The 14,033-nt window shown below is 36.3% G+C and overlaps 1 long non-coding RNA gene across 1 annotated transcript; it reads left to right on the top strand.

Annotated features, from left to right (window-relative positions):
- Positions 1 to 1,146: 1,146 nt before the first annotated feature.
- On the top strand, positions 1,147 to 13,559 carry LOC122182290. Its single transcript, XR_006179758.1, has 3 exons — positions 1,147 to 1,300; positions 2,710 to 2,859; positions 13,486 to 13,559. It is a non-coding gene; the product is annotated as an uncharacterized LOC122182290 (long non-coding RNA).
- The last annotated feature ends 474 nt before the right edge of the window (positions 13,560 to 14,033 follow it).

Raw genomic sequence — 14,033 nt, 5'->3', positions numbered from 1 at the left:
TCTAAACAATGGGATTCCCCTGTCTGTGGAAAACAAGTCTTCCAGCTATATTTAATATTTAAAGAGCTCACAAGTTATTACTCAGCAGAGCTGGCAGCGGAAAATCACCATTTGAACACCCACACTGATCAATAAAATATCAGAAGCAGAGTATAAGCACTTGCTTTTATAAGTTGTTCTTTACAAAGCTATACTTTGACTCAGTCTGCTGATGGTAGTTCTTGCCAGCAGACCCAAGTCACAACATCCGTGCATTAGACAAAATGGGATGGCTACTTGATTTAGCTGTTTTAAAGATATTTGTTTGTCTTAAGACTTTAAGTAAAAACTGTATTAGTGTTTTAGTACTGGAATTTCATGGGTAAGTTTCTTTTCTAAAAAAGACTATGCAGTAATTTTAAGAGAAAAGTGTGAACTTTATATATTGTAAAATATTTATGGATAAGACAGCAGATTGTAGTGCCTGATGCTGTAAGCCCTGCTTCTAGGGACTCCACAGTATGATGCTCTGCATGTTTCTGCACAGTCCCTCTCCTTATTCTCATCAAAGTATAGTTTACACGCATTACAATCCTTGTTGATATAAAATGTTTCTCAAAGATGTTATAACTGTTCTCACTAATCTTGCTTTCTTTTGAGAAGAATGCTCTAGGTAATGATTACAGAATTAATAATAAATGAATTGAGCTCCACTGTCCAGCTAAGGAAATATAATGTGGCAAATCTTTGTTTCCTTTCTTTAAAGTAAAATGGCCTTTAGAAGCTCTTATCCAGTCAGTCTTCAAGTCATGATGTTACAACTTCAGAAAATGGCAGTGGCAACAAACTAATGCATAAATTCTGCAGGCTGGCACTCCAAAAGCCTCCTCAATTAATTAAGTACCGTCAAATCTCTCTACCCAGCTCTGAATATTATCTTCCATGCATACTAGTAGTGGGCTTGTTTTTTGTGTAAATGGTCACATGAATGAAAAGAATGAAAATTCATTTTTCAAGTGAAAAGAATCACTTTGTTGCCATAGCTGGGATGCAGACAGTCAAAAGAATATCCAGTGGAGATTGAAGTTAATTGTCTTCACCAGACTCACATGAGTATGCAATCCTGCCATTTCTAGCTCTGTGGAGGATCAGGCATGGGAATATCTGGACAAGGGACAGGGAGGACATGGTACGGACTCTGCCAGTTTTTAATTTAACAAGTGACCGGTAATACCTTGTGACTGTGAAGCAAGTTGTGTCTTTACATCTTACAAGGGAAGGAACTGGACTGCAAAAAATGTAGAGCTTCACTGAAGTAAAGGTGAGTGTCTGAAGTCAGCAGTAGGGAAAACCAGCTTAGATTCCTCTTTGCTATAAAACCTAGTTCTTCTCCATCTATACAGTGTTATAGAAATAGCTTTTACAGACAGGTGTGGTTTTTTTTTCAGACTTAAAAGCTGTAAAATTCAGGAGGCCATGGGAAAGCTATCAGAACACTTCATCTAGCAAGTGTATTAAAGTCTGTGAAACTGGCAAAGAGTTGCTAGCTCTCCTCATTTCAAAATCAGCAGGGTAAATTGAAAATAAAACAAAACTGCTCCACTAAAAAAAAAAAAATCTGTAGAGGAGCGGGGAAAATAAAATAAAATTCTTCCTGATATCTAGCAATGCTTTTGGGTATGATTTATGCATAGTCAAGCAACATTTTCTCACATGCAGCAAATGATATGGAGTCTATAGATCTTTATCTTCCATTTTCCTTAGAAAATGCAAGGTTTGCTTGTAGGTAAAAACAGAGGTAGCAGTATCGAAAGGTATTCTTTCCATGTCATTTAATTCTGTTATACTTGTTATTTGTACTGATCATTTAGTAGTAGAAACATTAGACACATCCTAACAATGGACTATGGGAATTCTTTCATTGTGAGCCATTTGTTACCTGGTGCAATTCAGATATTAGCATCAAAAAAAGAACATACTTAAATACTTTTTCCCCAACAGCTCCAAAAACGGGATTACCAAATGGGAAAACCTTATGTTTCAGGAGAATCTATAATGATTTGTAGCAGTGCCAAAGATGACTGTCATTCTCACAAATATCAAGACTTCGGATGACATTATCTTGCCAGTATTATTAAATGGAGCTCTGTAAACAGATGAAAAGCACTGAGAAGAGCTTCATCAAAGATCACAGGATGTTCAGCAAATTCTTAAGTAGTTAATTGACATGAGGAAAAGGGGTCATATAATCCTAGATCAAAAGTAACAAATTGAAACCTCCAGATATAGCTGGCTAAGTTGTAAGATGGGATTTCTTTAGTAAGATACCATGGCATCTTCATATGTAATCAGAACGGTGCCTCCTGTTGACTTCTTTTAAGTCATGTTTTCTTTATTCTGGACTTGCTAATTAACAGCAAAAACACAAAAGAAATGGATGACAAAGACCATTTTGTGTTTAGTAACAGAAGAGGAAGTAAAATTGTCATGTATGCATGACAATATATAATATATATAATATACATAACATGGTTATTTTTCTTCTTTGAGTGCTAGCATAACTTCTAGATAAGGGCTTGCTCTTTCTCTTTTCAATGTAAAATTATATCAGCAAAACAGGTTTTTGCAGTTTTCTCATTTCTCCAGGACTTACCAACTAGAAGTCTACATAGATTTGAAGGAGATAAGGGACACTGTATAATTTCTACCATTTCACATTCTTCCTTTTAGGAAATATTTCTTTAATCCTAGCAGTTGGAGATGAAACCTTGGAGACCTAGTTTAAGCATAAACATGCTTTGTGGCTTCACCACCTGACTCTTCAGGCATCCTTCAGGAGGAGCAGTACCCAGAGCTGAATTCTCTTTTTGTAATAGTCACGTAAGTATTTTCTAGGTGAGTAGAAAAGTTTGCTTTGTAGGGTAAAATCAGTGAATACACTGAGTGGAAGAGACTTCTCCAAATTTTTAGCTGTGAATGTTCCTTAATACCACAGCATAAATCCAATCTTTCCATGCTGCTAGGTAGAACAGACGTAGACTTTGCTTTAGATTTTTCCCAGATGGAGACCAAATACCAGAAAGTCTTTCCTGACTGAAACAGAGGTCAATCATGGCTCAGTTATCAAAAAGCTTCTTGTCCTACGTGGAAGTTTCATGGTGTAAAAGATTGAGTCCATTTACTCACAGTGTCTATGGACACAGTGTGATATAATTTGGCATGATAAAATGGGATCTGCTTTGTGGTCTGGATATTCACATGGATAGTTGTAGAAAGGTGTTGCTAAGCATGCTTGCTGATAAGAAGGTGTATCAAAAAGATAAGTAGTTGATGCTTCCCTCACACTAATGGTGCTTCTCACATGTAATTGGTTTTTGGGAGACTCCCACTGGACTAAAAATGTCTCTAATCAGTGATGCCTAGAATCAACTTCTGAAATCAAAAATATACTACCACATAACAGGTATCTGGTTTCATTCTACATGAACAGTTTTAAATGGAAAATGCAACTCCACCTGAACTATCGCTTCTCAGCCTAAGTTCTACAGAGCGAAGAATTTAGGCTCTCTTACTCTGTTATTGTAGCCTGTTTTATATACCTCATTACTTGAATATATTTTTCTGCAACAAATGAGAAATGTGGAAGCCTCAAGACTCTGAGCAAGAGCTGTTTTTTAAATTCAGAAGTAATAGAAAGACCCATTAATAAAATCCCTGTATTCTGTAGCAACAATACCATGACCAGTTTCCATGGAAACATCATCTGAAGGAGGAGGAAGTGTTCATTTTACAATTAAATTATAGGAGGTAGTTAAATGCTTGATCAAACACATTAGAGCATGGAGAATTCCCAGCCAAGTATTTCACAGTATGTAAAAAGAGGAAAAGTACTGCAGTATCCATGCAGTACTATCTGGAATAATGTAAGGAGAGGGAATTTGCAAGTGAAATCAAATCAGTTTCCTCCAGTGAAAGATTGTGGTATTTGTTTCCTGTATGGGAAAAGCTGAACGATGGCTGGATTTTGCAATGTTGGCAGTCTGACCTCAGATGTACCCAGGCTCATTAATCATGAGGATAAATGGAGGATGTGATGACAGAAGCATTTTAAAATTATCAGGGTATGAGTTAGATAAGGAGAAGTCCTGGTCCCAAGGTTCTGCCTATACTGTTGTGACTGCTCTGCCATTTTTACATAACAGGGCTTATGCAGATTTGGCAGTCCTGCTGTTTTAAGTTGAAATCCAACTTCTATGTCCCAAGGCCATACAGGCATTCTTTAATAAATTTTAGGGGCAGATAGTATCAAGCAGGAAGAGAAACTATAAGAAGTTGGGCTCAAGGGTAGAGGAGGAGCAACAGAAAGAAGAGTAGGACTCTGTACGTAAGTTACTCAAAGGAAGAACATATAAAGGTACCTTCTCCATAGACTAGGGAGAAGGTCAGAGACCAGAAGGGACCTAGTGCAAGGTTTCTTCAGTCAGGCAAGAAGCAAGTGAAGGAGGATATCTCAAGAGCAGAGAGTCTCAGGAGTCTAGGCAAGCACTGGGTAGGACAAGCGAAGGTGGTGACATCCCTCTGAATATTTGAGAACTGAAGGGAAGGTTTTGAAGGTGTAGAAGGTGATGCCACATTAAAAGATATATTGGCAGAAGTGTGTGCATATGACTACAGTAGGTGACAAGGAAGTTTTTGATATTTGTCTTTCAAGAAAGAACCTGTGTTGTGATGAGCCTTTGGACCAATGTGTCCTGGGGACTCTACCTTCTCCTGAACAAATTATTCATCAGAAAACTTAACTTAAACTTTAGGATGTTGGCATATTTCTGTTTATTTTTTAAAATGTATAATAGAAATGGAATTATTTTTATTACCTTTGCAATCCTAAATTCCATTTAGAGAAGGTTGTCTTTACTCGTCTGGAACACACAATAAAGCTACAGCAGTTTGTGAAGGATGAATTGCATATCTTCAGAAATCATGACTCTTTTTTACCACTTTCCAAATCATAAAATTATTAAAAAAAAAAAAAAAAAAAAAAAAAAAAAGGTGGGGGGGAAGGGAGAGTCAAAGAGGAGAGAAGAAAAGGAAAAAAAAGGTCATTTTAGTTTTCTCCTGTTTTCTGAGCTTTTATGGTCAAGTTTTTGAGATGTTTTCTGAAGGTATAAGCACTAGAATTTCTTTCTCTAAAATAAAATTTGATGATTTTTGAAAGAAAGAACTATCATAAGACTCAAGATAATCAAGGAAATTTAAGGCACAAAAGTTAAAATCCACATTCAAAGGGGTTTAAGAAGCTAAAAAAGATCGATGGAGGCTCTGCTAGAGTATATAGCTTAGTCATGCCCACCCTCCAGTGGTTCAAACACACTTTATGTACATACACATTTCTAGTACTTGCTGGCCCGACAGTAAATTGGAGCACAGTTTAACGTGCATTGCTACATAGCAGTGAGCCCATGAGCTGGGAAGTGCCAAGGAGAAATCCATTTAATTTTGGGATTAAAATGAGACTGTAATTACACTGAGTCTAGCTACTCACAATACCAGAAATGAGCTGTAATTTTGTCCCCAGAGACTACAGCAGTTTTAACATCTGTTTTCTTTTTTCCATTGTAAACTTGTAGCGTTGCAGTTTTTAGAATCAAAAGCAACAGTTAGCCTCAGCAGTATGACAAGGCTATCTATCACTGCTTCGTAAAATAATGTCTCAGCAGGCTGTGTGAGATAAAAATCCCATGGAAAATGTGAATGGCCAGTAGTACTGCATCTCAGTTTTTTTTCTAACTTGAACTAATGAATCTAAGCCTCGTGGTTTCCTGCTGGCTAGTTGGGAGTTAAGTGCAAACAGAGGTTTAAAATCAGTATTTTTGTGCAGTAAGAAAACAGTGTTCAAGTTCACTTATAAAACAACTTTTAGACAAAGTTCCCTATCATTGAAACAACACTGAAAAAAACAAACTCTTCTAAAGGTATATAGATGCAAGATGCAGTTGCAGGCATTTTAAATGCACAAAGCTATCAACGCAGCAAGTTTGTGCCATAAGGAGCTTTTTATACTCAGGGCAGAGCTGGCTCTAATAATCTGGCTGGATCCACACTCCCTGACTGTGTAAAATGGGGCAGCAAGCTCATCAAGGGGAAACACACTTTGGAGAGCGAGATAGTCCACCCAGGTTATTCTTCCTTTTCGTGTTCTTCATGCTTCTTCAGAGAAACTAATTTTCTAGGTTAAGCTATGTTTGCTCTAGGGCAGTTCTTCAGAGACATTGCTTTCTATGTGGATTTTCTTTTTGTCTCTTGATGTTTGAATGAACTGTGATCCTTCCTTAGCGCTTGCAACAGCATAAATAACTTACAGAGAGGAAATTACTTTGTACATAATGAAATTTCAGAAAAGAAAAAAAAAAGCGAAAACATTTGTCTTAATAGTGAGACACTGTGATCCCCTAAGAATATGAGTTATTACTCTAGCTGATAGGGGACATTGAACAAACATTTACCACAGCCTGAAATGAGTAAGGCAGGACTTATGGTAAACAAATGCCCAATTTATCTCATTAAGAGGAAGAAATACTTCAATAATCCACAGAGTCTAGATGAAGCAATGTGTCATATTGCTAATATACTGGAAATGTACCATGGGGAGAAGAGGGAATGTACTAGAAATACCAGACTAATGCAAAAGAAGGTTTATCACTGTATTATCATTTTTTCTTGGTCTTTCTGCAAACAAGATGGAACCAAAAACAAAATTCTAGGTATAAAATACCAAATCAGCATATATGGATTTACTGTCTGTAGAAAGGGAGAAATGCTATTTTTCCTTTGTGAGGGGAGTCCCAGTGTAAAACTGCCCAGTCTGAGATTGGGGATGAGGAATCCAAGCCCTGTGGAGCTTAATGCCATACTGCAGCACTAGAGACCCTGAAGCAGAGATATGTGGAAGTTCCTCGGTTGCTCTGGCACCCTTAGAACAGCTTAGTGGGAGGGTAAGAGCACGCATGCATGAAAATTCCTAGGATTCTTCGTAAACCTGGCAGGAGTTTTCTATTTGCCTTATGTTTCCATGTGCCTTGATGGGTATGTGAGGATACCAAAAACTCTATGATTTTTGTTGCAGCTTACACTTTTGATTGATGAATTAGAAGCATCAGTTCCTTGTGAGGTACTCGTAAATCATTTGATTCAGTGCTCTGTGATGTATGACGTGAAGTGTTTCAGCTATATTCTGCAGCAAGGGAAAGTTGGTGTCTGAAACCAGAACTGATGACTACCCAGTTCACGTTTTTTGGTGATGAGCAAAATGTAAGTAGTTTCAGTGGGAACTTGAATTTAGAGCTGAACTATACCTGAAGAGTACGGAATTATATTACTTTTAATTTTTAATGGTTCATGAACACTTCTGACGGTTCGAGTCCTCTACTGTAGCCTATAGTTCACTTGTAAAACCCTGTTCATAATCATTTTTCATTACATACAATGCAAATTATGAGACTAAAAAGATGAGATGAGTAGGAATTTTTTTTGTAACTTCTTTTCTGAGAATGAAAGCACAGACCTTCCCTACAGCCTGAAGCCTATTTAAGCTGTAAAAAGTACATAGGCTGCTCCAAATGTAATGCCTCATATTTATTTCCATGGAAATTACAACCAATATGAAGAGCACAGTAACACTATTTGATAGAGAAATTTTTTTCATCTACAAAACTCTATTTTTAAACACAATCACCACCATTAGCTATGCATTTTCACCAGCAATGGACAAAAGCCTACATTTCGTACTTGTGAAAATTGGCATGGCTATCCGGGACGTGGCTTGTCCTTTACATTGCTTTTGCCACTGTTGAACTGCACCACCCACTGCTTCACTGTGCTAACACCCGCTGTTTGATCTCCATAAACATTCAGCAAGCATCAGTGAATTTCAATGGATGAAATTTTTTCCACGCAGAGGAATCAAATTCCACGTGCTTGCTTCCTTTGTCGTTATGTCAGACTATTCCCTCTACTGCCATCTGTTGCACAGAAACAAAATGTAAAGGAATTCTGGCAGGAAGACTCAACCTCCACTGTCATAATACCAACATAAATAAAAATTTAAAAAAAATGTAAAATAGGCAGAATTTTTTTCTTAATCTGTATTTATATTGACTACATTTAAACTAAGAGATGGAAAAATGCTGAAGGGAGCAGGTGCTACTTGAAATGTATACAATGCACTGATTAGAAATTTCTGCCTTTGGTAGCGAGCTTCAATTATAAAAGCCACCAAAAATATATTTTTTCTTGTTCCTTTATAAGATTCCTCTGATATATTTCAGGTCTTCTTTAATAAACTTCCTTACTAGCTATTGCTGGCAGGCACAAACTGAAAAGTTTCTCAAATATATTTCATATTAGAAACTAATAAAATATCTTCTTGTGAAACCTTTTTAGCACAATTGCATTTTACTCAGTGATAAACACTACATAATCAGCATAATATCTGTTTCAAAATTATTTTATATACAAAAATAATTCAAACAAAACAGCAAATAATTTATTTCAGTATCAACAGCTGCCTTCTGTACCCTGATAATGGCTGAATGAAGTTTCTGCATGTAATTCCAACATCAAGAGCAGCATCAGGGTAACGTGTAGAAATAGAAGGTAAAATATTGTAACATATTCTTTGTAACAGGTAGAGTATGTCACAGAAAGCAGAGTGCATGGAGATAGAGATATCTGTAGTCACGTTGCCTGGATAATTTCATCAGAAATCACATATTTACTTAAACAGTTTTGAATGGTATTTATTTCTGCAGTCTGAATTTCACCCAGCGTGAAGAGATTTTTAAGCTTGGTTAACGTTGTTTTAGCAGCTTATGCTTCATCAAAACTATGGTTGTTGGTACTCGGAACTTCGGAGATTCGTGTTTTTGATGACATGATTCTGATAATAACAAAAAGTGTGTTTTCACTGGTGGAAGGGAGAAAACTTCTTTCTTTTTACATACAAGCGGATATATGTTTAATAGAGTTTACCTGAATGGGCTTCTTAGGAGAAAGGTTTTGCTCTTAAGAATACTGTTTGACTTTTCTCAGAAAAGTCTGTGTGGAAAGCTCCTCTCTATGGTTATTCCATATGAAAGCTCAATTCTATTGGAAGAGATTAAGCTCATTTAAACAAAAAGGGACACTGGAAATTGCAAGAAAAAAACCTTCTGAGAAATTGGCACCTCCAAGGAGTGGTAATTGCCCTTGATGGGTGTCTATAAAAGTCCTCTTTTCACAGAAACAGAACAAACTACCTGTCCAGTTTACTACTAAGAGCAAACTTCACAGTAAACATGTTTGGGATACTAAAAAAAATACTAATTCATAGTCTCTGTAACATCTGTCTAGAAAAAAAAAAAAAGTGTTATTTTTCAAATCTAGAAGAAATTTAAGGAATTGTGGAGAAAATAGGCATGGAAAATGAAAAGAAAGGGGCTAGATGGTGAATTAAAAGAAGCCTGTAGTGAATAAGCTAGTGAGGAAAACGATCTGGAAATAAGAATGAAGATTGAGCATATGGGAGTTGGGTGGGCAGAGCTGGAAGGGACGGGTGGCAGATGGGAAGCTTTTCTATCAGAACACGCGTGCCTTTACCCCAGTCTGCCTCCTCTTAAGCGATTTGAAGGTCTTCATCTGACTTCTCTCAGAGCTGAAAATCTTGAATTTTGTGAAAGCTGGCAGATGTCTCCCAAATATGTTATTGATATACCAGCTTTTAGCTTTTTAAAATTCTGTTTCCCCAGAGTTTGCCCAGGAAAAAAAGGCCATTGACTTTTTTTTTTTTTTTTTTTTAATCACATTAGTGTACTTTTATCTGGGCTTAACATAACAGTTTTATAATATTAACCACCTGATGACAGCCTGTTTTATATGATTAGGTAAAGATTTTACTGTTGTGGGTGAAGAACTTCTCATTGGTAGTGACGGCATAACTTTATGGGGCAACGAATTTTGAATAAGTGTCAATAAAGTGACGTGTCATTGTGAATTTTGCTACACCATATTTCAGTGATTTGTACTACCTCAGGGAGTTTTAGTTCTACAATCTGATATATAATTGCTCTTTTCTATCTAGGTAGTGTATTCTTGCATTATTAAATCCAGAGATCTCTTTATTAAGAGAATTCAAAATCCGTTTGGAAAACCTTTTATGTTCTTATGGTCAAATAGTAAAACTTTCATGAATCTCTGTATGACTCTGTACACTCATATTTTAAACATATCAGACAAACGTTTTTGATTTAGGGAAAGGCAGGATGTCTTCATACTGAATCTGTAAGTATGCTTTTAGTTGCTTGCCTTTTTTAGAACAAATTTGGTCAAAAAACTAAATCTTGGCAAAAGAAACTTATCTATAAGTGTGAAAGCTTATGCTATTAAAAAAGCAAGATACCACAAATCGTTCTGTATTTTCTTCTACAATACTTTGTAAATCATGCTTAGCACATTAATGTTGACTCTGATTTTTATCTCTGCATGGAACTTGGCTAGTACTCCATTTTTATTTTTTTCTTTCCTTAAACGGGTGTCTTTCTAAGTAATTAGATTCTTTCCTCAGGACATTTTTCATACTTCATGAGCATCTAGTCTATTGTAAAAACTATTTTCTCATGCTTTCGTTTTCAGAGGCAAATTATTAGAAAACCAGCTCTTGTTTAGATCCTAGATAGTAGAAACAAATCTATGGTGAAGACTATCTCTTTTATCCAGCGTAACATTATCAACTTCAGCGTCATTGTGTGGTGATTTAACTAGTTAGGTTCTAGACACAAGTGAAGGAAAAAAATGGGAATTCCTAAGCTGAACATGTTTTAAGATAAAATACTCTAAACTTGCATGATTGAATACAGCTCTTTGAGCTCAAAAGAACTGTAGTAATTTCCATACTACAGACTTTGCTCCAAGAGGTTTGTGTTAGGATATATGTGTTGCAATTGAACCATATCATTCATTAGCCTGGAAAGTGAAATAAACAGCTCAGTTACTCAGATGTTTAGATTCATAATATAACCTGGGTGTATAAGATATGACAATATGCATTAAAAAAAAAAACATTCACAATCAAATATTTGTAGGAATATTCAGTGATTTTTACCTGGAGTTTCCCTGGTATGTACTCCAGGCTCTAGCTTTAAATGTGAAAGAACACAATGAGAAATCAATGTTAGGCCAAATTTTTATGTATTTTTACAATTTAGTGGTAGTAAACAAAAGTTTGCTCAAAAGTTGGTTTAATATATTTAATGTTGTAATGCAAATATTTTGAGCGTGGAGCTTTACAGAGTTAAAATATCTTAGTTTAAACTATGTATTGTACACAAGAGGTTTGATCAGTTATCCTTTCTCTCCCAAGCAGGGACTCTGATCAGCAAATAACTACATGCACTGTACTGATTATAGTACCCACACATTTCAGACTGCATTATTGTTATCAAAATGGACACATTCTTGAAGAAATAAGAATGAGATAACAGATTTCTCCATCCTGCAGTGTGGAAAATCACTTCAGGCTTCATCTTGATTGGTGCAAAGGCAAACGATGCAATATCTTCATCTCTGGAAAGAGAAAATATTACTGTAGCATGCTGAGAAGCTTAGAGAGCAAAGATATCATTCAAGTGTCACTGTGTTTACTGGGATTCATGGCCTCGCAAAATGAGATAACATGATGGAATGTAAGTCATTAAATGTGTTCCCAAGGATGTGGAGCTCTTTCCTGCTTCTCATTATTCTTAATATTAATCATCTGCAGTAAATATTTTACCAATGACTATCTAAATTGAGAACAAGGACCGATCTGTGACATAGGAGAGACATTTACTGGCATACCATTAGGTGGTGTTACTTGCTTTCGTTGTGCAAGTGGATGCAGTAAGGTGGGTTTGGGCAGTAAATGCTTTGCCACACTTGGGAGTGCTCAGCCAGGCATAGCTGTTGGGGTGGCCCCGATGACGCATTTACACTGCCGTGCAACTGCTCCTTGCCCAAAGCAGGTTGGCAGGCAGATGCAAGGAGGGCAGCCTGTTTTTTGCTTCAGCTGTCCACATTATTGGATTCTTGTTTTCACAAAGAGACAATTACAGCAGAGATTGCTTTAAGATGATTAGCACCAAATTTCCTCCTTGTAACAGCAGAAATTTAATTAAGCAAGAACCAGCAGCCTAGCTTCCTCTCTCCCTGTAAGTTACTGTTAGGCTAAGATAAGATGCTCTTCACAAATGCTTTAGGAAGGTGGAAACTGCTGCTGTGCTCCATCAGCAGTGCTAAATATTGGCTCAACCATAGAGGCTTCTCTTCCCAACTCAAGATGAAGATTGCAGGTTTTCACTTTTTTATATTTTTAGTGTTCGTGAAAAACTCATTGAGTTAACTGCGTGGTTGTTTTCTTCATTCCGCTCACTTGAAGGTCATTGGATTTCTAAAAATTAATTATAATTTTTAATGTCTATTATTATACAATCTCCACATATATATTTTAACCTCTGTATATTACGTTATCTGCAGTTATTAACCTCTGTTAGAATCTAGCATTCTATCTCAAACACCCAGGCTCTTAGGTCCAATACATGGCAAAGACAGGTCCTGATTCACACTTGGAGGGTGTTCTGACTGGACCAACTTAGAAGACTGTGTCAGTGTTTTTTCCTGTATTTGCTATAGTGTATACTCTGGTTTTGGCTTTTCACATATGAAAACTTAGTCATCTGATTCATGGGAGTAGAGACAAAGAAGTGAAGGGTAAGGTAAATAAACAACTTAGCAATACAGTAGGTAGTAATGCTTGCTATTCTCTATAGATGCTGAGGAATAATGAGCTCATTGGCATGGGCTAACACTTGGGATGGATTTTCCAGGTGTTCTTTGTTACTATCACAATCAGAATTTTTCCTAAATAAATTCATAAAAAGATTTGAAGTAATCTCTAAAAACTACAACACCATCTCTCTTGCATTAGAAGGAGGAAGGAGAATGTGGCTTTCCCTGGCTTGCAGTGCTCTATTCCTCACCCTTTTTTTCTTGTATCACTATGATGTGTGATCAGACTACTGCAATATTAAAATTAGTTCATGTCAGCTCTTCCAGCTAGCTCTAATTATGGTTTTAATCAGTGTTTACAACACATGCAGCCATCAAACTCTTATTTATATGCATAGAAGTCATTCTGATTCATTACCAAACAGACTTGAGGTTATCACCTACTATAGTCAGGCTTAAATTTTGACGCAGGCTGTCATTTTACTAAACATTAAGTTATTAAATGAAAGTATAATATGACAACGTGACAAATAAAGTCTCCCGAATATTAAGTTTTTCCACTTGATGCAATTTTAAATAATTAAATAACTTTTGGTCAAATCTTTCATCCCAAATCTTAAGTTCAGAACTTCATCAGGGGAGATGTTCATACCACCTGAGGCACTTATACAACCACTGTACCCTGTCTAAAACATTATCTTTCTTTTTCAGGTAGGTCAGGATTGAAACCCATCAGGCTTTACCCAGATACAACAGTGGATAATCAGATGTGAAGACAAATGTAGCTGAACACAATTATTGCTACTCTTGTGTGCAGGGGTCAGAAACATGACCAGAAGTTGGCTAAATAGGGACTCTAAAGTGTGTATATCAGTATGTAACATTCTGAAACAACTTCTTTTAAAATCTTTTTGACAGTAAGACTACAAGAAATGTTTTTACTGTCAAAAAATGTTGTTTTTTTTTTTAAGGAGTTGCTATTGTCAAGCAATTTTCATGGTTTCAGTTCTGTTTTCAGTAGAGAGATCATTAGACAGATGGATGTTCCCATGCTTTATGGCAGTCTGCTAAATTACTTTTAAAATCTTGAATATAAACAGCATTAACATATGCTCAAAAATGCCTCAAGGTTAACAAATGCTTAAGAGCTTGTGCCAGTTCAGATGAGTTTGTAATGGATCTTCAGAGCAAGCAATGGATTCTAAGACCATGTATCAGCTACTAAGAAATGCAAGACAGATAATTATTTGGTTTGCAAA

This window comes from Lagopus leucura, unplaced genomic scaffold (genome assembly GCF_019238085.1).
Source record: "Lagopus leucura isolate 7727_CA_CO unplaced genomic scaffold, USGS_WTPT01 Super-Scaffold_73, whole genome shotgun sequence".
Taxonomy (NCBI): Eukaryota; Metazoa; Chordata; class Aves; order Galliformes; family Phasianidae; genus Lagopus; species Lagopus leucura.
Note: the sequence above shows the minus strand (reverse complement) of the source record. Positions and strands in the feature narration are given on the sequence as shown.